Source organism: Hyaena hyaena, unplaced genomic scaffold (genome assembly GCF_003009895.1).
Source record: "Hyaena hyaena isolate Hyena2069 unplaced genomic scaffold, ASM300989v1 scaffold_207, whole genome shotgun sequence".
Lineage (NCBI taxonomy): Eukaryota > Metazoa > Chordata > Mammalia > Carnivora > Hyaenidae > Hyaena > Hyaena hyaena.
The window spans coordinates 2,278,216-2,304,628 of record NW_024080836.1 but is presented as its reverse complement, the minus strand read 5'-3'; the positions used below and the strand labels follow the sequence as shown (position 1 = coordinate 2,304,628).

Below are 26,413 nucleotides of genomic sequence, written 5' to 3'. Positions count from 1 at the left end.
AGAAGGAGGAAGCATCCAGAAAACCCTGGAAAATAAGGTCTAAATTTTAAAGAACTTTTCCAAGAGAAGGAAGACCACCTTTTAGGTTATTTTTTCATGATATAATGGTAAAAGATATTATTTTTGTCTTGAAAGATAAATTGGCACATGGTAAGGACTGAAGTTGAGATGAAGTTTAGTGCTCATATTCCATATCATATATCACCCTTTTGGCTTAGATGATGTTTTCCATTTCCATAGTGTTACCTGACATCTAAAATGATCTCATATCCACATTTCTATAAAACATATCATATGATTATTTGACTAATCCAATCTGTATTCATCCATATGAACCCAGAATAACTGTTTTTATTTTCTTTACTTCCAATCATCTGACCTCCCTGCTACCCTGCCCTGGCAACTCAAATAGGTACCCTTACCCATAAGTTTTCCATATGTCTCCTTTTCAGGACCATAAGAAGAATAGTGATCACGTCTCTACCTCATTGGACAATTTGTCTGTTCTCACAGAGTTTGAGATCCTCTGATACAAGCAAAGCCACTCCATTCCTTTATTAGCACACTGGCTCAGTCAGGATGCAGTGGTTAATCTTCATCAAAGCTGTCTGAAGACCAAACCATAAAATAAGGAAACCTGTATTTAGAACCTCTCAGGCTTCTTTGTGTTTGCTTTCTCATAGCATGACAACTAGACTTTTCCCAGAACCCATAGTCTAGATCCTCAGCCCAATAAAATAAATTCATTTTTTGCCTTCTTCCTTCCTATATCAGTCTCCTCTAAGTTATCTATGACTGACGGCCAATTAATGTATTAGAGACTGGGGAAAATCTAAATTTCAACAAGGGATTTCTAGTAAAACAGTGACTTAAAAGCAAAAGAAATGACTTTTCTTAAGGAAACTTCACACAATGCAGTTAAAATGATACTTGCAAGCAGGGCTCATTCTAACAGTCTTCCAAAAATAAAAGTAAAAATCAGACCATGTAGCAACTGTCATCTCCTTTTACCTTTAGATAACAGCCTCCCTAGCAGCCAATGTCCATTGTGTATCTAGGGGTACGGTTACTGCCCAAGGAATCCTCTAGAGCTTAGGTGTTTTGAGTATTAGAGGCCCCTGGGATCAATCTGGAAGTCACACTACTTAGGCTATTAAGGGTAAACCCTTTACCTACTGGAATATAGTGTTCACCCAAAAAGGAATATTTATGGGGTTTGCAGAAAACTATAGGCTCTGTAAAGTAATAGTTTCTCATGCACCACCCATTTCAACTAAATGCTCTTACAGTTCATAGGAGAAACTCACATGTTGAAAATCAGTTACTCAACTTAAGAGTTTAATTATTTATTTGGTTCTGAGCTGCACGAGGAAAGCAGAAAAGGCTCAGCCAAGCAAGCCAGACTCTGAGCCAATGCCTCTAGGTCTTCACAGGACCAAAGGCTGACAAAAGAGCTGCGGCAATTCATAGTGTGGGACCCATGTGAGAAACTGAAGATCTCCCTCATATTTCGTCATTAAATGGTGTCATCCATCGGTTCAAATTTTTGAATTGGGAGAGGAAGGGGAGAAGGAGAAACTTTTTCTTTTATTTTACTGTTCCAGGTGCTTTAAAAATTTTATGAGGAAGACATAACCCTAGTTGTCACCATTTTAAAGATGAGGAGTTGTAGATCAGAGAAGTTAAGCCACTGGGCCAAGGAACACGTGAGTAACTTTGCCATGTGCATGTTGCTTATCTAATCTTCGCTTACCGAAGGGCTGTGTTCACTTCTTTGGGCCTCTGGTTCAGGCTACCAAATAGATGTTTGCAATGCTGCAGCTGAGTGGCAGTTGATAGATATCATAGAATCAGCTCAAAATTACAAAAGAAAAAAATCATGTATTATGATATTAGTTATTAGTCTAAACAATGTCTCTGAGATAAGACCTGCCATTCCCGTATATGGATCTCAAGCTATAGTGTCCACATCTCATTTTTAAAAATAATAGCCCCCATTAAAATAGTCATTGGTAGACTTCTAGGTACCAGATAGAATACTTTGTCTTTAATCGTTCCAACAACAAGTTAGGTATACCTATTTGACAGATGATAAAACTGGATAAATTACCTGCCAAAACTAGTAGTTCGGAGGATGGGAATTTGAACCAAGGTCTCTTGGTCTCCTTTACCCATTGCACCAAATCCTAAAGTGTATTATTACATCATCTTTATTTCACAGCCCATGAAATTTTAGAAGTCAAGTACTAGCAGAGCTTTACTCCCCTCAGGTAAGTCTAACATTTCTGTGTTCCCACTGTCATTTGTGCAAGAAATGTGCAACAATGTTTAACTCTTTCTGTGAATCTAAACATGCAACCTTATCAAAAAAACCTCACAACTTTAGCTTGTCTAGACACCCATCAGCAGTCCAAAGGTCTGCTACCTAAAAATGATTCTGCTGCATTTCCTGGAGATATAGACCCAGTTCCCTGATACCTGATTTCTCATGTTAACTTCTGAATCCTGAGTCCTTTCTGCATTAACCTTAGTGAGGTGCCTTGATGCTGAAAGGGCCTTTTTATCAGGGCTCTTTCATCTACTGGGCCATGTAAGAGATAAAACCTTTCAATTACTGTCTATATGCTGATGACTCTCAAACTTTTACTTCATCTTTGGGCCTATTCCCTGGGTTCTAGATTTATGTATCAGCTCCCTTCACAATATCTCCACTTGGATAAGCACTATGCATCTCAACATTATATAGCCAACACAGGGCTCTTGATTCCATGCTGGGACTCCATCCAAATCCATTCTCAAGCCCTTTACAGCCCTCCATAATTTAATAAATTTGTAGCCCCTAAACTACTGCTTTCTAAATATAAATTCAATTATGTTATTCCCTTGCTTAAATTCATCCAATGGCTCCTCATTATTCATATAATAAAACAGAAATGCGTAACACTCTCCATAAGCTTCCAAATATCTTGGCCCCATCTGTTTTCTGCTCCCATTTGTCTACACTTGCCACCTTTTGCTCTCTTGAAAACTTCAACTACATTTCTCTGTCAGAGCCTTTTCACATGCCATTCCTCTGCTTAAAGCAACTGCCCTCTTTAAAGAGGTCTTCTCTCAGTACCCCAGGTGAAGTACTCCTCCACCCCATCACTCTGGAGCACTTTTCCTTATTTTATCTGTTTGAAGGCACTTGTTAGTAAATGAATTAAGCTTAATTATTAATTTATGTGCTTATTGTCCACCTTCCCTATCTTCCCCATTAGAATGTATGTTCCCTGAGGACAGGGGCTTACCACTTTTGTTCACCGCTAGATCTCCTGTGCCTAGAACAGTGTCTGGCATACAGGGAGTGCTCAGCACATAATTTTTTACTCAGTCTTGGACTAGCTGATTCCAGGTAAAGAGACATCAGACTCCATCCAGAGAAACAATTGGAGAAAGAACACAAAGACGACTGCTACCTACCTTGACTTTAGGTAAAGAATATGTGCTTCAAGATCCTTTGTAATCAAAGGTCAGAATTCTCTCTCACAACTAGAGCCAGTGGAGTTAAGACTCAGTGACTACTCTCTGTTCATAATAGTTCCTGAGGAGTGTCAGTTCCTGAGAACCCATTTGTTGAGGTTTCCCCATAGAATTTGATAGAGTTATGTGTCTGCCACCATTTGATGGAAAATAAGTCCTGTCAGAAGTAGTCTTATTTCTGAGCGATATCCGGCCCCATTACAGATCTCTAATGAGTTCTTAGGATTGCTGCCTACGCCAAAAGCCAGTGTTTCTGAATGGTATGTGAGCTCTCTGACTTCTGAAACTTTTGGGTGAGATTATGCTAAACAATCCCCTAGAATATGATGTAGTCCATTAGTCTTTCACTGTCACTCCTGGAATCAGCTACTGCCACTGCATTGCATGGCTCCTGAAGGCACTCACCTCCCCAGGATCTCTGCTGGGCATTCCATGGCTGCCTGAGGCTCCCAGAGAAGAGCCATAACCACACTGGCTTGCCGCTGCAAGTGGTACAAGACCTATAATAAAAGAAACTATTCCATTTGTGCATAATTAGAGGCAATTTAACCTCTCATTCACCTTCAGACATTATTTTGTTAATGAAATGATTTATGGTGTTCAGTGGAATGCAGGACATGATCCTTTGAAAAACAAGCAGGTGCCCAACCTGGGTGATCTTGGCCAAGAAATCCAACCCCCTCCATACCTCAATTGTGTCATCAGCTCTGCTTCATCCTTATAGTGAGACTTCCTGCTATGCCCAGCTTTGTCTAAAAGATAGGCCTCGTGTGCACCATAAATACTATTTGATGATAGATTATCCCCTCCCAGTCATGAGTCTTGGTTTCTCCATTACTATGAAGTTATTAATATTTGGTACCAGATGGCGTTTTCAAAATAACATAGATGTAAGTTGCTCTTGAAATGCTAATACCTCTTTAGTTTATTCTGGACCAATTCATAACTCTGTAACTCAGGGTCAAATCAAAAGACAGCTGAAGTACCCTGGGGGAGTAAAGAGCCAAAACTTCAAGACCTGAAGATATAAGGAGACCAAACAGCTTAATTGTTGCCATTTGTACACAATAAAGTACAGCAATAATTAGGATTCAACAGTATACATTTTAAAAACACCATTCCCTGATTATTAATTTTAAAATGAAATATGTCTGGGAAGAAAAAAATTACTATAAAGGAAAATGATATACTATAGTGCCACATGAAGTTTAGTCCTCAGACCACAGCTCCAGCACCTGGGAGCTTGTTAGAGATGTGAATTTTGGGGCCCCAACCCTAACCTCCTTAAACCAGAATATCTGAGGTTGACCCAATAGTTTTGATTCTAACAAGTTCTCCAGATGATTCTACACACACTAAAATTTGAGAATGCACCACCGTTGTGTTCTTTTGGGACAGACTTAGTAATAAATGAGTATTTCAGCCTTGTGGGACCTGTGGTGAACTGGAAAACACATGTCCCATTCAAAAGGAAGAAGTGCTAAACTGTGCAGCTTTGGCTGACATTGCCCTCTCAAAATATGAGGTCATCGTTGTCAAATTCTCCAACACTTCAAGAAAAACCATACATCTAAAATGCCAAGTTTCAACTATGCATTTGGAAATGCTATGAAACACTAAAAAGTTTAAGCAAAGCTCAGGTAGAACAAAAACTCTTCCATCAGAATGTGTCTGGGATATTTGAGGAATACTCAGAAGTCAGTACGAGTATCCATGTGAGGCAAGTGGGAGATGGAGCAGGGAGAAGAAGACTGGAGAGATAAAGGGACCAGAAAGTTTAGAGCCTTGAAGGCATTGAAAAGTTTTGAATTTTTCTCTGAAAAAAAGAGAGAACTAGTTGAGAGCTTTGAGCAGAGATATGACATAATCTAATTTATGTTTAAAAGGATCACCCTCATTATTATATTTTAGTGGCAAAACCAGGATCAGATCTCCAGCATCTCATCCCCAAAATTCTCTGCAATATAGTTATACTCATGAAAAATTCAATCAGCCAGCAGTAGATGTAAACCCTGGGACTAGTTCTGGACAGAAACCAGTAATATAATGGGTTCCTGGCACATGTCTTTCTGGTCTGTAGTAAGTACCTCCAATGATGTTATTTTGGTACAGCCAATTTTATTTTTAGACTCTTCTTATCCTTGGGATTAAATCCCAGCTTCCCTTTCTTTTGCATGTCCACGTGTCCAGTGTTGCTCTAGAATTTAGATGTAGTATAAATTAAATCCATCTTCTACATAATGTTCTATTTTTCACTCAACTTCATTTAACTTTTACAACATAATATGGTTTCTGGTTTCCTCTCAAAATTCCTTTTATTCACTTTATTATTATTATTATTATTTTAAGTAAGCTCTACAGTCAACATGGGGCTTAAACTCACAACCCCAAGATCAAGAGTCACATGCTCTACTGACTGAGCCAGCCAAGTGCCCCTCAAAGTTCCTTTTAAAGTGAATGCAAAAATTTAAGGACAAATGCCCAGTGAAGTTAGATCATCACAGAGTAAACCAGAACTGCTAGAACTTCCTTAGGACATTGTGTTTTTGTCTCATCATGCTTTTTACTCTGATTGTGTTTTCTGTTACATCAAATTCTTAAGTATTTTTCTCTTCTAACATCCAGGAAGATTTTTCTGATCCAAGTATAGGATTGTATGTTTAATCCAGCTGCATTTAATTTTGGTAGAGCAATGTTGCCAACTATAAATTCATTTTGACATGATTGCTGCACAACGTATTTGTAATCTTCCTAGTTTTGTGTTATCTACAATTTAGATAAGCCTGCCATTTATGTATTCAAGTCAGTCATTTAGTGTTGAATAGGGCCAATTACAGGTTTGGGAAATCCCTTAATTTCATGGAGTCACACTACCTTTCTGTAACCATGACAGACATTAATAATTAATTGTGGTAATTTCCTCTATGGAACTGGGATCTGGTTTTAAAGTCCTTGTAAACACAGCACTCTTGGTAGCCTCCGCTAATCAGTAATATTTGGCACTTGAGATGGCAATAGCTTGGCATCCTTAGCTCAGAACAAAGCACAGTGACATGCTTCAGATTCACATCTACCATTTGCTGTGGCATACTATTCAACTTACTTTGTATTGTGTACCACTAAAAATTAATCTACTTGTTAAGTTCAAGAGCGCTAAAAATTAATCTACGTTTTAAAGTTTCATAAGAGACTTCTTCTTTGATTGCTAAAATTAAAAAAATATAGCCTCATTAACTCTCACCTGAATCATTTTAAAAACAATGCTATTTCCCCAAGCTTTTTCCCTCTCCAGTCCATTCCCTGCATCACCAGCAATTATCTACTTTCACCCATCCATCCATTTCCCTCAGTAAATATGTTTTGTGCTTCTCCTGGGTGATAGATACAGTGAGATACTGTTTGGTTACAAATGTGAGAAATATGGAAGCCCCATTTTCAGGGCTCACAACTTAGAGAGAGAGACACATAAACTGTACCACAAATGCAATAAGGGACAAACTATGATGAAAAAAAAAAGTCCGCAACTTGGTATCAAGGTCATCTAATCTAGCACAAAGGAAACAGAATTCAAGGAGACCTTCTTGGACGTACTGAATTGGGCCTTATAAGTTAAGATAGTTAGTTGGACGTGGGAAGACTGAGAAAAGCATAAAGATGAGATAGGTTGGAAAACAGCAAGGACTGGTAAGACAGTCTGAAGAGGTCACAGGATAAATTTTAATAGGCATGAGTCAGAAATGAAGAATGTGGTGGAATACCTTAAACTTTTCCATTAGGACATGCAAAGTAAACGTCCCTGAAGGGTTTTAATCAAGGGACTGACATGATCAGATCTGAATTTCAAATTATTCACTGAAAATTACATTGTAAATATGCTTAAATAGGGCAAAACTAGAAACAAGGTAACTACCTTGAAGATAACTTCAAGAGTCCTGGAGAAGATTTAAATCTGATCTAAACAAGTGGAGGTATAGCGGTAAAGAAATAAAGACTTGAGAAAAATGTAGGAAGTAAAATAAAGTAGTAACACTTGTTGATTGATCTGATATGGAGAAGCAAACACTGAAGTATTAGGAATAGTTAAGTTTCAGGGGACACCTGGGTGGCTCAGTCAGTTGAGCCAGGTCATGATCTCACAGTTCCTGAGTTCAAGACCTGCATTGGGCACAGTACTGTCAGTGCAGAGCCTGTCTTGGATCCTCTGTCCCTCTCTCTCTCTTTCTCTTCCTCTTCCTCACTCATACTCTCTCTCAAAATAAACATTTACAAATAGTTAAGTTTCTATTTTGAGCAAAGGGGTGAATAGTATAGTCATCAACTGAGAAAGAGAACATGAGAAGGAGTTAGTGACAAATTAGAGCACATTTAATTTGTGTGGGGACATCCAGGTGGTGATGTCTCGCAAATAGACTTTTTAGTCTGAAGTGTAAAGGCGAGGTCAGGATTGGAGATTACAAGGGTAGTTTTTCCCCATGGCCTATAGAATAAATGTCTGTCATTCCACATCTACTCTTAATGCTATACATTCACCACTGTAGACACTAAGCTCCTAATCATGTCAAAGGACAGCTTATTCACCGCCTTGCATCTTTACTATTTCTGCAGACCAGAACTGCTTTTCCCTTTAAGCCCTACCACAAGTTCGTCTTTGAGGTCTACCTCAGTTTCTGCACATTTGTATTTTTCCCAGATGCCTTCATTTAGAATTAGGTTCTCCCTCTCTCATAGTACTCTGTACCTCTTTCACATTATTTGTAACAGCTTTATCTAGGCATAATTCATATACCATAAAATTCACCTATTGCAGACATACAAATCATTGTTAAGTGTATGTATTTTATGCCAGTACCACACCACCTGTTTTTTGTAAAGTAAACTCCATGCCCAACATGGGATTCAAACTCAAGACCCCAAAATCAAGAGCTGTGTGCTTTACCAACTGAGCCAGTCAGGCATCCCACCCCACTCTTGATTATGTTAGCTTTATGATAAACTCAAAATTAGATAATATAAAGCTTCCAATGTTTTCTTTCTTTTGTTTTTCAAAATTGTTTTGACTATTTTAATTCTTTGGAATTTCCTCACAAATGGATGCATAAAGGTGTGCAACCATCCCAACCATCAAGTGTCAGAAAATTTTCCTTACGCCTGAAGTTCCCCCATATCAATCCGCACTCCCACCCGCAGGCAAACAGTGCCTCACTTTTTTGTCTCTACATATTTCAATCTTCTGGAAATATTATGTAAATTAAATAAGTCTAATATATGACCTTTTGTGTCTGGCATCTTTCACTTAGCATAATGTTTTTTAGGCTCATCTGTGTTATAGCATGCATCAATTGTTTGTTCCTTTTTATTGCTGAAAAATACTTCATTGTATAGAAATTTTATATAGAGATACCATATTTTGTTTATGGACATTCTACACTTTATTTACTCTTTCACAAATCAGCGGATATGTGGATTGTCTCGAGTCTGGGAGGCATTATGAAAAAAGTTTCTATGAATAATCATACATACGTTTTGTATGGACATACGTTTTCATTTATCTTAGGTAGATATCTAAGAATAAAATTGCTGGATTGTATAGTAACTTTATGTTTAAATTTTTAAAAAACTTTTTCATTTTACATTCCCCCCAGCAATGTATGAGGGTTTCTATTTTGCCACACATACACCAGTACTTGGTATTGTCAGTATTTTTTATTATAGTCATTCTAGTGTGTTTGTAGTGTATCACATTGTGGATTTAATTTGCCTTTCTCTAATGACTAATGATGTTGAGTATCTTTTCATGTAATAATTAGCCATTCATAAACCTTCTTTGGTGAACTCCATTCAAACCTTTTCATCCCTTGTATTTGTTATTGATTACTTCAGTAAAAAAACAAACAAAAAAATTGTTCCAAACCTCGTGACTTTAAAACAATAACAACAAAATCATTGTCTCACTAGTTTCTAAGGGCCAAAACTCTAGTAGATGCTTAGTTTAGTGTTTGTGGCTCTATGTCTCTCATGAGATTACAGTTAAGATGTCAATCACCTGAAGGCTTGACTGGGGTTGAAGGATGCACTTCCAAGATGTCTCGCTCACGAAGCTGTTAAATGAAACTTTCCTCGTGACACACCAGCTTGAGAATGATTGATGCAAAGGTGAGAGCAAGACACAAGCCTAAATGGCTTTTATGACTTAGCCTTAGAAATGACACATCATCACTCTTGCTGCAGCCTATTGGTCACACAGTGCAACTCTGATACAATGTGGGAGGGCACTGCACAAGGGAACATGAAAAGATAACAAGTCATTGGAGGCTATCTGGAGTCTGGCTACCGCACCTATGTTTTAATTGTATTGTCTTCTTGCAAAATGATAAGATTCTTTTGCAAATCTATAATACAAGACCTTTATCAGATATATGATTTGGAAGTACTTTTTCCTAATCTAAAGTTCCTAGTGAAAGTTTTAAATTTTGATGAATTTAATTCATCATTTCTTTCTATTATAGATCTTGTATTTGGTATCTTATCTAGGAAATCTTTTCTTAAACCTTGTAGAGATTATATCCTTTGGTTGCTTCCAGAGTTTTATAGTTTTATTTTACTATATTTAGGTTTATGATCCATTTTGAGTTAATTTCTACATATTGTGTGAGGTAATGGTCTAAGTTCATTTATTTTAAATATGGATATTCAATTTTCCCTCAACCCTTTCTTTAAAAGACTTTAATTTTCCCATTAAATTGCATTGTCCACTTTGTTGACAATCAGTTGACCATATATAAAGGATGTTTAATTCTGTTCTATTGTTCCATTGATATGATAGCAATACCACACCCCCTTGACTATAGTAGCTTTATTGTAAGGTTTGAAATTAGATGATATAAGTCTCCAACTTTGTTTTTCTTTCTTAAAATTGTTTTGGCTTTCTTAGATCCTTTGAATTTGCACATAAAATTTAGAATCAGCGAGTCAATTTCTAAAAATGACATGAAGTTGTTCATAATATTCTCTTATCATTTTAATGTCTCTAGGATTAATAACTATATCCCTTCTTTCTTTTCTGATTTAGCTAATTTGGATCCCCTCCCCCTTTTTTTTCTTAGTCTACCTAGAGATATATCATTTTGTTAAACTTTTCAAAGAACCAACTATTCTCTGAGTTTTTTCCTACTATTTTTCTGTTCTCTTCCCCTATTCATGTCCATTCTGATCTTTATTGTTTTCTTCTAATGATTGTCTTGTTCTCAGTTTACTCTCTTGTTTCTATTTCTAAGGTAGAAGCTTAGGTTATTGATTTGAAACCTTTCTTCTTTAATGATACAGTTGACCCTTAACAATGCTGGGTTACTGCACTGACCCTATGCAGTTAAAAATCCACTTACAACTTTTGATTCCCCCTAAAATGTAACTACTAATAGTGAGAACCACAAGAGATCATTTTTACAGCCACATGCAATTTATTGGAAGCACAAACTGCTCACGTGAAGATAATTACTATCACATAGGCATTTTAAGTGGATACAACATTTGACCATCACAGCAATAGCAACAGGAGGCAGCTATGAAATTGTTATAGTAGTACAATATGGACTGTAGCTAATTATATATGTTTATAGTGCAATATTGCATCTTTATGTTTGTTTATCTTTATTTTGACTGCAAATGGCATCAAGCACAGTGTTTATGTGCATAAGTTTTGATAAATTTTTAATTTTTATAACGGGATTTGTATATTTTATGGTAGTAAGTGATTTTAAAAAACCTAGGATCTACATATATTTTATGAATTCATGACATACTTCTTTCTTCAAAAAAATTTTTTACATTTATTTATTTTTGAGAGACAGAGTGAAACAGAGCATGAGCAGAGGAGGAGTGAGAGAGAAGGAGACACAGAATCAGAAGCAGACTCGAGGCTCTGTGGCCTGACGTGGGGCTCAAACCTACAAACCATGAGATCATGACCTGAACTGAAGTCGGACGCTTGACTGACTGAGCCACCCAGGCACCCTATGACATACTTTTTTCTTAATCTTTTGTTATTTGCAGATGATACAGCTCCTCTCCAAGTTTTTTTAATTGTTGCAAATATTTTTAAAAATCTACATATTAGTGGACCATGCAGTTCAAACCTGTGTTGTGCATGGGTCAACTGTACAGACATTTAAAACTATACATTTTCCTCTAAGAGCTGCTTTAGCTGTGCTCTATATATTGTGATATGCTATGTTTCCATTTTTATTAGGAACCTTTTCTAAATTTCCTTCTATTTCTTCTTTTTCCCATGAATTATTTAGAAATGTGTTACTTAATTATCAAATATTAAGAAGAATAAATTATATGTGCCTTTGAAAAGAATGTTTTTCTGCTATGTTGGATGAGGCATTCTTAAATTTTCAGTTGTTAGATGGATAGAAGTATTCAAGTCTTCCATATTCTTGCTAATATTCTGCCCACTTCTATCATTTATTGAAACCAGTTGGAGAACTTAACAGCAGGTTAAAATCTCCAACCATAATTTTTTCCAATCATAATTTTTAAATTATTTTATTTCTCTTCCATTTCTGTCAGATTCTGCTTACTGTATTTAATGTCTGTTGTTAGATGTGTTTACACTTATGATTGTCATATATTTCTGATATTGACCTTTTTATTACAAAATGTTTCTCTTTGCTTCTTATATTTATTTTCTTAAATTTGGTTTTGTTTGATATTAATATAGCTACTCCATCTCTATTATGATTATTGTTCACATATCTTTTACCATCTTTTTGATTTCAAAATATTTGTATCTTTGTATTTAAAGTGGGTGTCTTATAGGCAGCATATAGTTGATCCTTACATTATTATTCAGTTTGATAATCTCTTACTTTGACTGGAATGTTTAATCCATTTCCCTTTAATGTAATTACTGATGTGTTCGGATTTGTATTTACCACCTTGCTATTTGTTTTTTTATTAATTCCATGTCTTTTAATTCTTTTCATGCTTTTTTGCCTTTTGTGTTAAATATATTTTAGTGTTATGATTCCTCTGTTGATATTTTAAGCGTTTTAATGATATTTTCTTAGTGGTTCCACTAGGAATTACAACTTACAACTAAACTATCAAAATCTATTTTAACTCGGGCTTAATTCCAGGAAAATACAGCAACTTGTTCTGGGATAGTTTCATCTCCTCCCACTGCTTTTGTGCTATTATTGTCATGTACATTACACCTCAATGTGTTACAAATCCAACAATAGTGTTATAACTACTGCTTTACACAATCATATCTTTTAGAAAAATTAAGCAAAGAAGGGAGAAAATACATATATATAGTTTTTGACATTTACCCATATATTTTCCAACGCTCTTTATGCCTTCCTATGGATTCAAGTTACTGTCCAATACAATTTCCTTTTTCCTGAAGAATTTCCTTTAGTCCTTCTTCTAAGGTAGTTCTACTGGCAACAAACTCTAGCATTCTCTCTCTCTCTCTCTCTCTCTCTGTCACTATACTACTTTTCACCTCCAGTTTTTCTGAGAAGAAATGAGCCACTAATCTTACTTTTTTTCTTCTATATACTTTTAAAACTTTCTCTTTGGTATTGGGTTTCAATGTTTGACTCTGATGGGTCTGGGGCATGAATCTCTTGTCTCTTTCCAGATAGAAATTCACTTAGATTCTTGAATCTATTGTTTAACATCAAATGTAAGATGGATTTGGCCATTATTCTTCAGATAGGTTTTCTACCCCTTTCTCTCCTCTCTTTGTTAGACTTTCATTGTACATATGTTGGCACATGGGATATTATCCCACAGGTATCTCAGATACTACTCACTTTTCCTCAATTATTTTCCTATATTTTCTTGTTTGGATCACTTCTATTGATCAGCCTTTCATCTGTTTTTCTATTTTCAAGTTCATTGATCCTTTCTTCTGCCATCTTATACCTGTGTATGCTATATCGGCTATTGATTTCATCTAGTGGATTTTTGCCCTTTTTTTATTACTGTACTTTTCAACTCTAGAACTCTCACTTGTTCCTTTATAACAGTTTCTGTTTCTTTATTAATATTTCCTATGTCATGAGTTATCATCATACTTTCCTTCAATTCTTTAAGGAAGGTGTCTTTTACCTATTTGAAATATTCACCATAGTTGCTTTGAAATCTTTGTCTGTTAAATTAAAGGTCCCCCTTTGGAGACCATCTATTCACTGTTTTTGTTGTTTTGTTTTGTTTCCCTTGAATGTGGACTATGTCTTCCTGTTTCTCTGAATAGTTTAGTTAGTTACTTAGTTAGTTAAAAGTAGATATTTTAGATTATATATTGAGGCAACTCTGGATTATGAGTCATTGTACCCCTTAACCGCACCCCCAAGGACTATACTTCTGGATGTTTTTCTTTTTTTTTTGTTTTTTGTTTTTTGTTTGTTTGTTTCAATTTGTAGAGAATTAATCTATGGAATCTGTTTACCCCATATGGTGTGGCTGCTGATGTCTCTGTTTAGTATTTTTTATTATAATTTTCATTTTTAGCCTGGTGTCCAATGGATTGCCTGCATGTGTTTGTCAGTAATCATCCAATGATTAGACTGAGGGTTCAAACACCTTGAGCCAACATGGCTTCCATCTTGTGGGTGAGTTGGTGTCCAAGTTGAGGCAGTTTTCAAATCAAGAAACTGGGTGTTTGACTTATCTCTGGCTAGATTTCTATTTTATATCACAAGTCTAGTAATTCAGTCTTTTTTCTTGTTGTTCTACTCCACTTTCCTTGCCTCAGAAACCCACCACATATCAATTAATGTCTAAGGCCCAGTCCTATTCTTGAATTGAAGGTCTAACTTTACATTAATCCCCAGCTGCACCCTGACACTGGCTGCTTTGCCTGAATAACCACCTCCTCACTATCTGTAGCCTTTCTGGGCATGCTGGGTTCTCTCTTGCCTGTCATTCCTGGTTGGCCTATGCCATCAGCAATGAAGCTCCCAACTAAGGTGAATAAGGACAAGAGAGGGATGAAATTTCAAAGAGAGACCATACTTTATTAATCATACTATTTCTTATGCCTGTTACAGTATGGTGCTACACTCCTCAAAATCACCCAACAAGTATTTGTATCACTAAATTAAGCAAAATGACTACAATTGTTTTCTGCAATTATCACCGTGACACCATGTAAATTTCTTTCTTTCTTTTTTTTTTTAAATTTATTTCTAGGGGAGAGAGAGAGAGAGAGAGACAGCGTGAGCAGGGGAGGATCAGAGAGAGAGGGAGACATAGACTCTGAAACAGGCTCCAGGCTCTGAGCTGGCAGTCAGCACAGAGCCCGACGCGGGGCTCGAACCCACGAACCGCGAGATCATGACCTAAGCGAAAGTCGGACGCTTAACCGACTAAGCCACCCAGGCGCCCTGTAAATTTCTAAATTCTCAAAAGTCTTCGGGAAGTTTGATAATTTCTGAGCCTGTTTTTGATTTATCACTTATCAATCCTCGAAAGGAATTTTAGAGTGGTATAAAAACATCCAATATTCACCCTTACATATGCACAAATTTATACGAAGCACATTAAATTGTAAAACAAAAATATCATATCTAAATAAAGAATCTCTTTCTGTATTAGCAATGGGCCTGGCCTTAGTAATTAACCATTATGGCAGATACTCTCACAAAGATATCCATGAAATAATGATTCTTTCCTGAAATAATATGCATATTAATTAGTTCATACAGCACTTGAGGGACTTATGTTCTATTCCCACAGCAAGGTCAGGAAATGCATCCACTTTAGTTAGCAGCAAATTTAAAAATCTTGAAGCAAGTTGGGGTCACAGAGAAGACTGAGCACCCCAAGGGAAGAGCAAAACCAGAGGTAGGAGTTTTTCACAGCCCTGAAATTATACCATGTAACCTAATCAATGGACTGTATTTGTAAGCACCCTAATCTCCATTACCCACAATTGGAATGGACAGTTCTGTTCAATTAGTACGTGATCAGGGTGGGTTTGAATTTAGTATGGAGAATGTATGTGCACCACATTAAAATTCAAATATCCAAATGAGAAGCCTCAAGAGGATTCAAATTTAGCAACTGCTACCAAGCTGAGTGTAATAATAAAATAAGTTTGCCCACTAGAATTTTAAACTTTAGTTATAATTAACTCTAAGGTAAAAATGCCAAAATTACCTCAACTTTGTTCACAAACTGCTAATCAGTTTTTAGAGCCTAGGGAGCCCCTGAATACAGAAACTCTATACACAAGTCAACAAAGGAGTTCTCTGTCATTTTTATAACACAGAAATGACATACGGATGTTCCCCCAGAGGAATATGTCCATACTTATTATTCTTTGGTTCCTGAAAGTCTAAACTTGATCAAGTGAATTATACATAGAAAGGCTAATCTTAAGCATTTCAAGTTAATTCTAAAAAAGTTAAATTTACGTATTTGATTACTGCAAAATATTAAATTGTCCTAAATTTTCCTAAAATATTAAACTTCCATTAGAAACATAATGATAGTCTCAAAGCAAATAATTCCAAAGTATGAATAACTCCAGAGTGTGGTAAAGGTTGGTGGGAAGGTAAACTCACATATTTGGAGAAGCTATACAAAGTGTTTCGATATTAAAATAATAGTTTCTTGATCAAAATAATTTATACATGCACTTCACTTGGGAGATTTAGTATCTTAAAGACCTAATGATCCTTTAGTGTAGGAAAGAATATTGTTACATATTGTGCCTGTGACCCTAAGAAAATGATATACTCCCAAAACATCATCTGTGTGTTGGAAAGAATGAAGAGGCCAAGTGGTTAAAGATGGCATTCTGAAAAACATGGCTCTGGAAACCTGGGTTCTTTTCCTTGTTTTGCCACTAATGAACCTCGGAAAAGGAACTTGACTCTCTGAGTTTCAATGTCTTCATCTGCATATTGGGTTATGAGAGTCAGATGACTTAACATTTGTCCTAAAATGACCCCTTGTCTGGATCCAGCCATTAGATATATTCGGTTTAGACCAGTGTGTTTTCAAACAATGAAAACAACAAAATTGTTAATTAAAATATTTCACATAAAAATCTGGATTTCATTTTTTTTCTTGAAAAAATCGAAAAACTGGCTCAATACTGTGCCAAAATTTCCATAACACTCAGCTTGAGCTGGGTAGTGACTGCCCTCTACAGATGCAAGCTACTTCTACTTAGTTCTCATACTGCTCTTCTGTATTGAACATGCATATATACTCTCACCCAGCCTATTTTACTCATTTATTGTGTCTGCCTAGCCCTGAAGGCAGTTGATTTTGTTATCTCAAAGTTAGTAGGTCCATTCAAGTTTGAAGATTCTATGATTCTTTAAGCTTATAAGAATACATTATCCTGTTAGTTCCTAGAACGGTAAGCTTCTACTTAAAAAGATTAAAACCAGAGATAATGGGTAGGGAGTAGTTATGCTCTAACAGACAGATACATTCAAGGAAAATTGGAGAATGGGGTATTGCTCATTTGGGTGAACTTGAAGGAAGAAGCAAGCCATAAGATCTCTAGGAAATGTGGACATGGGAAAAATAAGTCACTTAAAATTTGGGCAAGGAAGGGCAAAAAATAAATTTTGAATGCCTTCAAGAAAAGAAAGAGTTATTTGTTTTGTCAAGTGTCTTTTTCAAGGCCTGACACTGCTAAGCCTCATGCTATTACCTGATTTGTTAAACCTCACACCTTGAGAGCTATTAGGTACCTTCCTCATTATAAGGATGAGAAAATTTAGGTTCATAAAGATTAAGAAACTTATCCAACATCATGTAGCTGGTAACTGGCAGAAGCAGAATTTGAATCTAACTCAAAAATCACAGTTCTTTCCATACCACCAGACAAACATCTACTTCCTAGCTTAGCCTTTAGGCAACCAGGCTTCAGAGATACAAACATGGGAGAGAATAAACCTATGTTTGTTTCATTTGCAGAAATACGATGAGGTTCTATAGTTTTGTTAAAGATACCCTTCCCAATAAGTATAAATATATAACATTGGGACCCTAAATCAATTCCCAATCAAAAATTGGGTATCTTCCCTTAAATTACAGTAGTATCATAATCAGTTACCTCAGTGGGCTGAAATATCTTAAATATCATTCATCATCTTAAATATTATTCACTCATCTTGAAAAGTTAAATGTTGCCTTTCCAAAAAGTGAGGGAAAACCAAGAAGACACACCATTTGGTAACTTTAAAATCCCAGGAAGAATTTTGAACACTTACTAAGAACTCTTCTAATCTGGATGTTTATGTTAATGTTTATTGAGCCATATTCTGTTTTCACCAATTGACAATTATAATAAAAGTCTTTCTTAAAGTGAAAACACTCACAGACATAATAAAAAGCTAAGTACCCAGCCTTCCTTAATTTTTGTAAACTACTGGGGGAAATTATATAACGTGTGTCATGATCTCGTCTTGATCTCTCTTGAAAAAAGAAGGGCTCTAATTACATATGATATCAAAAGGAGATAAGTATTATCCAAGAATTGCCTTTCAATTCCTGAAGTGTGGTTGTATTTTTTGATGACCATCACTAATTGCAATACGATCTTAGAAATACAATCCAGCATGCTGTAGATATTTATTTAGTCATGTTTATCTCTTAGCATATTTCTATTTCACTAGTCCACACGCTCATCAAATACTAAATTAGGGAAACTAAATAGTTAAAGTAGATAATCAGCTGCACAAATACCTTACACAATTATTCTTCCTCTGTACTGTGAAGTTGAGAGATATAAGAAACATTTACTTACGTGATGATCTAAATTTAAGTCTTTCACTTTAAAAACAAAGCCAAATAACTAAGCCTCCCCTACCATTGTGCTCTATAGTATAACATCTCTTGATTACTCTGACAGAGTTCCAGTCACAGGTTGTGAGTCAGAAAGAGGATTTTCAATGTCCAGCAGCTAAATGTGTCAGCCATGACATTTCTGAAAGTTCTATTTTTATATACAGAGAGAAGGAAAAATCACTTCTTTGTATCTGTCCTTTGCAAAATTCTCAGTTTAACTCCAGCTTTAGATATGTACAATAGTGAATGCATTCTTCGTTAACATGACAAGCGACTGACATTTTTAAACTGGAATAATGCATGTAATGAAAAAATAATCTACACAAGTTTGTTCCTTCTGCATTCTTATTCCCTCTTTTAGTCATAAAGGCTGTTAAAATGCAGTTGAAATAATACAAAATGCAATTCAAATCTCACTATTGTCCTAATCCCTTTTTTTCCCTACTCTTATACAGCTTATCTAAAAATGTTGAAATGTAACTTGCTTGAGTTATAATATTATGTGAATTAAGAGTCAGTATTGTTTGGAAGCTCCTTTTAATTGGTCTACAGGGAGGTTTTCTGTATATATTAAAATGATTGTGTGTCTGAATTATAACGAACCTACCTTTAAACTTCCTTTGTGTTTAAATACGTATTAGAAGCAAACCGTTTTAATACTCCTTAGAATGAGCTTTATTGCTAAAATTATTGGTTTGGCAATCTTGGCATCAATGGAAATTTCTGATTGGCTGTCATATCAATGTCAGTGAAGCCCAGCAAATGCATGGCTCTGGCTGTTTTCCTTATTTTTATTTATAAATTCTGTTTCATAACAGCAATAAGATGCTTCAGGCCTTGCAGTTCCGGGGGATTATTGCACTTGTCAGGTGGTAAAAATCACTGGTCCCTCTGCCTTGTGCCTCAGAACACCACTAGAGGCATGTAATCACTGAGAAATGCAATTCCTAGAATTTCTTAATGCTTTATTATGACATATCTAACTTTTAAAATAAATCATTTATTTTGAAGGCTGGAGCTGTCTGAAGAGAATTCAACCAGTAGCTAAGGAATGGAGAAGAAAGCAAAGCATAGATCATGGAGGCAATGAGAAATGATCAAGTTGTAGCCATCTTACTAGGAGTCCTGAAGGATATAACAATCTACAATAAAGTAGTATGTTTTATATTAAAATTGAAAAGATGGGCTACAACAAGCCAACATATTTGTACATCCATATAAATTATCTTACCATAATATTTTTAAGTTTCTTTTCTTCCTTAAAAATAAACATTGATATAAACTGCATGTATACATATGATAGACACTGCAAGTGTAAATACATGAAGATTACATTTGAAAATGTGATTTGCTCACACTGAAGGAAAAGCTCCACATTATTTTTTTTATTTTAAAAACTCCTATTTGATATAATTAGCATAATGCCAAAATTTAAAAATATTGAAATGTATACTTGTGAAAAGTAGAAGCAGTCTGATTTTTTAAGTAACTAGAATATGAAATTCAGACACAAATTATGTAACAATGAATAGATGTTTAAACTTGAAGATTAAATTACTATTTCTAAGTAATTGTTTGCAAGTTTCTATATCTTAACAATTGTTCTAAATAACAATGCAAACTGAAGGAGACCAAATTATCTTTTCAGGGAAAGAATACCAAAGTTTACCTTGGAAAAGGGCCAGTTTTAGGTAGGGGGTGTTTATGGCCTGGGGAGTTACTGTAGCAATAGAAAAAGATTAATAATTTGCACATGTGAGATTCTTGGAAGGCAGGATACAGCTGTAAAGAATTAACCCCTCTTGAGAGATGTAAAAACACAGAGCAGCTGTTGGGAGGGACTAAAAACTATTCAGGCTACACAAGTCCTCAAAGTGAAGCCGAGAAAGTGCATTTGGGGACTGACAAGCTTTTGTCTTTGCTTATAAAGGGGCAGATAATTTAAAAAAAATTTTAAGACAAAAGGAGCCAATTGTGCCCAATTAAGATGTATTATTGAATGTTAAGTAAGCACTACAATGAGTTGTTCGGAGAAGTCTAATTCTACAATGCCATGCTCAAGGCAACTTACAAATGGAGCCTCTCGGTTAAAGGAAGGTGTACATCCAGATGATGATGTCCTTCACCTTTAACTTTCTGAAATGTCCTTTTATTCACTGGCAGAGGCTAATTTTTCAGAATACACCTATCCCCACCCCAAAAGGAATCAAATTAAAATATTTTGTCCATGGCTAAATGAGAGGTCCAAATTCCATTTTAACTGAAATTTGTGGTTGCTTTTTGCTTCATGGGAGAGAAGAGTGGCTACCATGCTTCAGTGAAAGCAGCCCAACATAACTTTTTTAAAGATCTTAAAATGCAGGTTTAAAGAGTGAAGATATTGTTGAAAACATTTTATGAAATCTCCTTTAAGTAAACCTCATTTGTGATTCCAACGTTCTCTGAGCTGGAAGCAGATATGGAAAAAATACATACCTGACAATGTATAATTCAGTACCTTTGTGTTTTCTTCAAAATAATAGGTCAGTGGTTCTCAAAGTGTGGTCTCGAGTTCTCTGGGGGTCCCTAAGACTCTTTCGGGGGCCTCATGGGGTCAGACTTATGTTCATAATAATACTAAGAATTTTTTTCCACATTGATTATCTCATGAGTATTCAGTGGACTTTCCAGAGGTGACATGACATGTGATGACATCATCATACTGGTGGCTAACAGAATGTGTGTTTGTGGATTCTCGTGTTTTGGGGGGGATTTTCTAAGTAACCTCTTGAGGTTATCAATACTTTTTAAGAGTATAAACAAGTCTTGAGACTAAAACATTGGAAAGCTATTAAAATGTAGTTACCTGGCTCATCTCACAGCAACATCCTTGTCCATTCCTTTGACGGTTTCAGTGCATTCTGTGTACTGGTAGACATAATGCAGTTGCCATTATCATGATCTAAGAATATAAATATCTGTTACCTGTACACTTCAAATTCTGTCCTTAGCAGCATAACCTATACAATCAATAAAATAAATTGGTACGTGTCAATAGCATATGAAGTAGATACAAGTAGAGCTGGTATCTGGGAAGTGGGAAATAGACTCCTCCAGATCTTCCTGGGCTTCTCTTGAAACATTGTGAAAATCTCCATTTTAGATTTTTCATATGTGTGTGTGTGTGTGTGTGTGTGTGTGTGTATCACATAGAGAGACAGAGAATGGGGGGGAGAGAGAGTGATTGTGAGTGTCCATGTGTATTCTTCTACACTTATAATCCTATTTGGTTTCAATAACAATCTTGTGAAGTATAAAAAGAGACATTATCCCATTATACATACAAAGAAATTGAGAGTCTCAGAGAGAGTCACACACCTATATGTGACGAAGGTTAGCTTGACACCAATATCTTCGATTCCATGTCCAGGGGTCTTATATCTATTCCATTCTGGTTCTATTTGGCATTTCAAACTGTTCCTAAATTTAAGTCTAATTTTTATAATTATATATTTAGCTCTCTTCTTCCCTAGGAATTGAGAGAGAAGAGCCCCTTTACTCATTCGGAGTTTTCCTCAAGAATTTTCTTCTGAAACCTCACTTGGGCAAGCACCTCAGTGAAGATAAGATCCACTAGGGAGTCTTCTGTTAACATTGCCCCCCAAACAGAAACAAGCAAGCAAACAAGAAAACAAATATGACAGGGAGAATAGGGGAGAAGTAATCATTCAGAAATAGGTATGCCCTAAGATGACCATGATTTATGCTTAAACTCTCCTCCTTTCATTTCCCAACCGGTCTACCATCCCTTTAGTGGGCATATTGTAAATTGAAAGAGAGAGGTCTTGAGAATTTGATTTCTTCATATATCACACACACACAGGAATTATTATCTGAGGTTTTTAAAATAACTTATTTTAACTGAAGAGTATGCCTATGACGCTCCTATTTCAGGGATGTAGATAAATGCAACAGGGGGAATAGCTTTCTAGAGTCACGAAGGCAAGAAAACAGCTAAACAATGTTAACAATTTATAAGGCTAATCTATATTACCTTTGATTTAATCACCATGCTATTTTCCTCATGAGGAGTTATTACTAAACCATCTTTCTCTTTCCAACAAATTCTCCTTCCTTCCTCAACCTCCACCACCAATACCTCCAACTTTTATCTGCAGCTTAGTTATGTGTTTGGTGGAGGAATAGGACTTCGACAGCAGTATGATCTTTTTGAGGAATAGGTCAGTCTCCTACTGTGTTGGAATCTGCAACCTTCTTGGGGTTGCCTGGCCCAGATATTTTTTGCTAGACCAAGAACTGAACGTGGTCATTATTTTCAGACTTCAGAGAAACATTCACAAGCAGGTCTGATCTATCTAAAGCAACATTAAAAGCTCCTGAATACCATTCCTATTAACCAGTGTATTTCTAATAATTTCTCTTCACTGAAAATAGCACCATGCACAAATAGAGGAATAGAAGCATTTGTCAAGCTGTGTCAGTTAATAGAAACTCTAATATAAAGATTACAGAATGTTCAGGGAAAATTAACCAAATGATTAAACACAATCCTATGTTTAATTAACACAATAATGTTTTGCATACCAACTCATTCTATTGTCTAAAACAGCATTTATCATACAAAATAGATTAACATATATAATATTCTTTATCACAACGGTGTTTTATACTATTTACCTAATGTACTATTAAAAGATAAACAGGGGCATATTAAAATTTTTAAGAGCTTATTTGAGCAAAAATCAATTTGAATCTTGCAGCATCCAATCTAGCAGATAGAAGGGAGCTCTGAGGAGCTGTATAAAATGAAAGACTTTTATAGGCAGAGTGGAGCAGGAACAAGGAAGTTATTTATATTAGGCAAAAAAGCAGGTTGGTTATTGCAAGGTTACTTTCCTTTAATGGATGCCTGTGGTCTATAAGGCTGATTACCTGACTAAAGCTAATCAGGCCATTCTTGATTGAGTCTTTTAAGATCTATTTCTAGGAAACCCAAAACTGTATTTGTCTCGGTTTAGTGATGTTTTAGCATAAGTGACACCGCTTTGGGTCATTGTCTTGTTTTTAACAGTACACAGGACCTTTGTAAGGGAAGTAAACCTTACTATCCCATTTTATATATGATGATCATAGACAAAGTAGTTAAGTAATATTCCTGCAGTCATATCCCAATCACTGGTACTGCTGAAATTAGAGTAGAGGGTTTTTGCTTTCTAGTTAGGTTCTTAAGGTTCTTTGTTACCTTGAAATTATTTCACTATCAGAAAAGTTTCTGTTGCCCAAGGCATTGTTTACTGAATATCTACTATGAGCCAGGGACTTTTATACATGTTGTCTCATTAAATCCTCATAAACCACCTTGTTAAAAAATGATTATAGGTGAGCCCACTAAAGTTCATAGATGTTAGGTAATTTGCCAGGTTTGAACATGACTGAATCAAGATTCTGGGCCCAAGTTCAAGAATCTTTCTTTCACTACCTTGCCTCAATTTCTTCTATTACAAGTTTAAAAAGAAAAAAGAAACAGTTCTGCAAACAATTACATATAGCAATAACCAACACAGGATATAACGTATGGGGTCTCTTGCTGGCTCAGTCAGTAGAGCACGCTGATCTGCCCAGCTTTAAGACTGAACCCCATTTTGGGGGTAGAGTTTACTTAAATATATATATATACCGAAGGGAATCTAACAATAATTTAAAAAAATTTTTTAATGTTTTTTATTTATTTCTGAGAGAGAGAGAGAGAGAGAGAGAAGGGGAGGGGCAGAGAGAAAGGGAGACACAGAATCTGAAACAGGCTCCAGAGTCTGAGCTAGCTGTCAGCACAGAACCTGACACCGGGCTCGAACCCATGAATGGTGAGAACGTGACCTGAGCCGAAGTCGGCTGCCAACCGACTGAGCCACCCAGATGCTCCACTAACAATTTTTTAAGGAAAAAAATGATACAACAAAACCAAAACATAGTAAAAATCAGTTACTAGAAAGACATGAGAAGAAATTTAGAACAACTGATTTCAAAGCAGGGATCAAAATTTAAGAAATACATACTGATCTCTTACTATATCAAGAATTATGCTAAATCCTTGGCCTCATGAAGTACTTTCTAGAGTAATTTTAATATAAAAAATAAAGATAAATGAGCAAGAAAAAGAAACCGGTAAGGAGACTAAAAACATGCAGGTAGAGAAGGAAAGGAGAACCGATTGAGTTGGGCAAGGAAAGCTGTGTTGTGTGTTTTACAGTCAGTCTCCAGTATGTTTAAAGCCATAGATAACGAAACCTTGTTAATTTTCATTAAGGCAGACTAAGTATTATTTTCAGGAGTGGTTGTTTTATCTCTGATTTATAAAGGCATAGAGCCAAATGGGTCCACAGACAGCAAAACCCGAACCCTCCCTCGGAAAAGGTCCGGTAGTCTCCAGTGCTTTCTCTAATTGGCACCCTCAGCCTCGGACAGGAAGTCCCGCCCTTCACCGGAAAAGATGGAGGCTGGACTCAGATGGAGGCCAGAGTTGGTAAGATAAGGCCATTAAAGTTTGCTTAATTGTAGTTAGGGCCTCTTGAAATGTAACGTTTTTATTTTTCAGGTCCGATTAGGGTAACTCCTTCACCACCCTGAGGGTACCTGTAGAGGCTTTTTATAAGTTTAGAGGAAGAGAAATGACTACCTACTTCCCAGGCGGCGAGGGGCGTGGGGCAGGGCGGTGGGGCAGGCTCCTGGAGAATGGCAAGGTAGGGCTTGTGGGCAGAGCGCCTGGGCTACAGGGCTACAGTGCTACGAGGTGGGTGAAATACCTTGTTAACTTGCCTTTGGGGCAGTATGCCATGGAAGGGGTTTGTTTTCTATGATATTGAAGCAATACGGCCAGAGTTGAGCTGACTAGTTATGGCTTAGCTGAAGTAGTCCCAGAGTAAACATACCAGATTTGCTGAAAAAGAAAGATTCTGAAGCATTTACCTATTCTGTCGTCTTCCGTTAAGCATTTCCTGAGGATGACTCAGAGGTCTGCTTATTTTTTCCAAAGAACAAAACATGGACTGCGGGGTGGGGAGGGGTGTTAAATTTTTTTTGCTTAGGAAAAATCTTTGGAAGTTGAATACTTCGTTTTTATTTATTTATTTATTTATTTATTTTTGTAATTGGGGATTGGAGAAAGACTTAAGCTCAACTCAGTAACATGCCTTGTTTGCCTTACCGTTGTAATTACTGCTCAAGAGAGAGACTAAGTTGCTTACTTCTAGCTCTTAGGCTGCTCGGGGGTGACTGTTGTTAGAGTTCCCTTGAGATAATGATTCTTCTGGGTCAGTCTGAAGAAACAGTCTGCAACAATGGCAGTCCCCAGGGTGACACTCTCGAGGGGGCCTAGATTCAGCTGTCAGTCACCTTCAGCCCAGAGCCATCAAATCCATTTACACAAAAGCTGGTTATCACAAACCTTTTGAAAAGCTAAGTAAAGAGGAGATTTACCCATCCTTGAATCTTCATTCTTTTTTCTTTGATTCCCTGTTTCTCTTATCTTTCCTTTTTTTCCTAACCACCTCTGGGAACTTCTGGGATTTTTTCCCCTTCTTTTGTTCCACCCTAGAGCTTACACTATTGTTATCTTAAAGCTTGAGCATAAGCTTGAATATAACTCTCAAGATACACAGAAATAAATACCTGGTACTCTTGTATAGAAACTTTTAATTCTAATAAGTATTTTTGTTTCCAAAACGGTAGGATTTTCTGGGGGTTGGGAAGGGCTTGTTTCATGCTGTAATGTTGAAAAACTGAAATTCTGTATTTTAAGTATTTCTTCAAGAGTACATTTGTCTATGCATATACATTCATATATCCTTTCTATTGTATGTATACCTTTTAATTACTTTTTTAAACTTTTACAGTCATGAGACTGTAACATGAGAACCTGAATCAGTTTGCAACTGAAATGACCCTCCGCACCTTACATAAATGTGAAAACATTATTTTGTTATCTAAATATTACTAAATTTCAAATATAGCCATTATTTATGTGAATTTTGTAACTTTGCAATTATAAGGCGCTGCTTTCCTTTCCCTG

General features: G+C 36.2%; 1 long non-coding RNA gene across 1 annotated transcript in view; it reads left to right on the top strand.

Annotated features, from left to right (window-relative positions):
- The first annotated feature begins 24,806 nt into the window (after positions 1-24,806).
- The window catches only part of LOC120238328, a 43,303-nt gene continuing 41,696 nt past the window's right edge, over positions 24,807-26,413 (top strand). The window contains exon 1 of the long non-coding RNA XR_005530182.1: positions 24,807-24,868. This is a non-coding gene — a long non-coding RNA (uncharacterized LOC120238328). The remainder of the gene's footprint in view (positions 24,869-26,413) is intronic.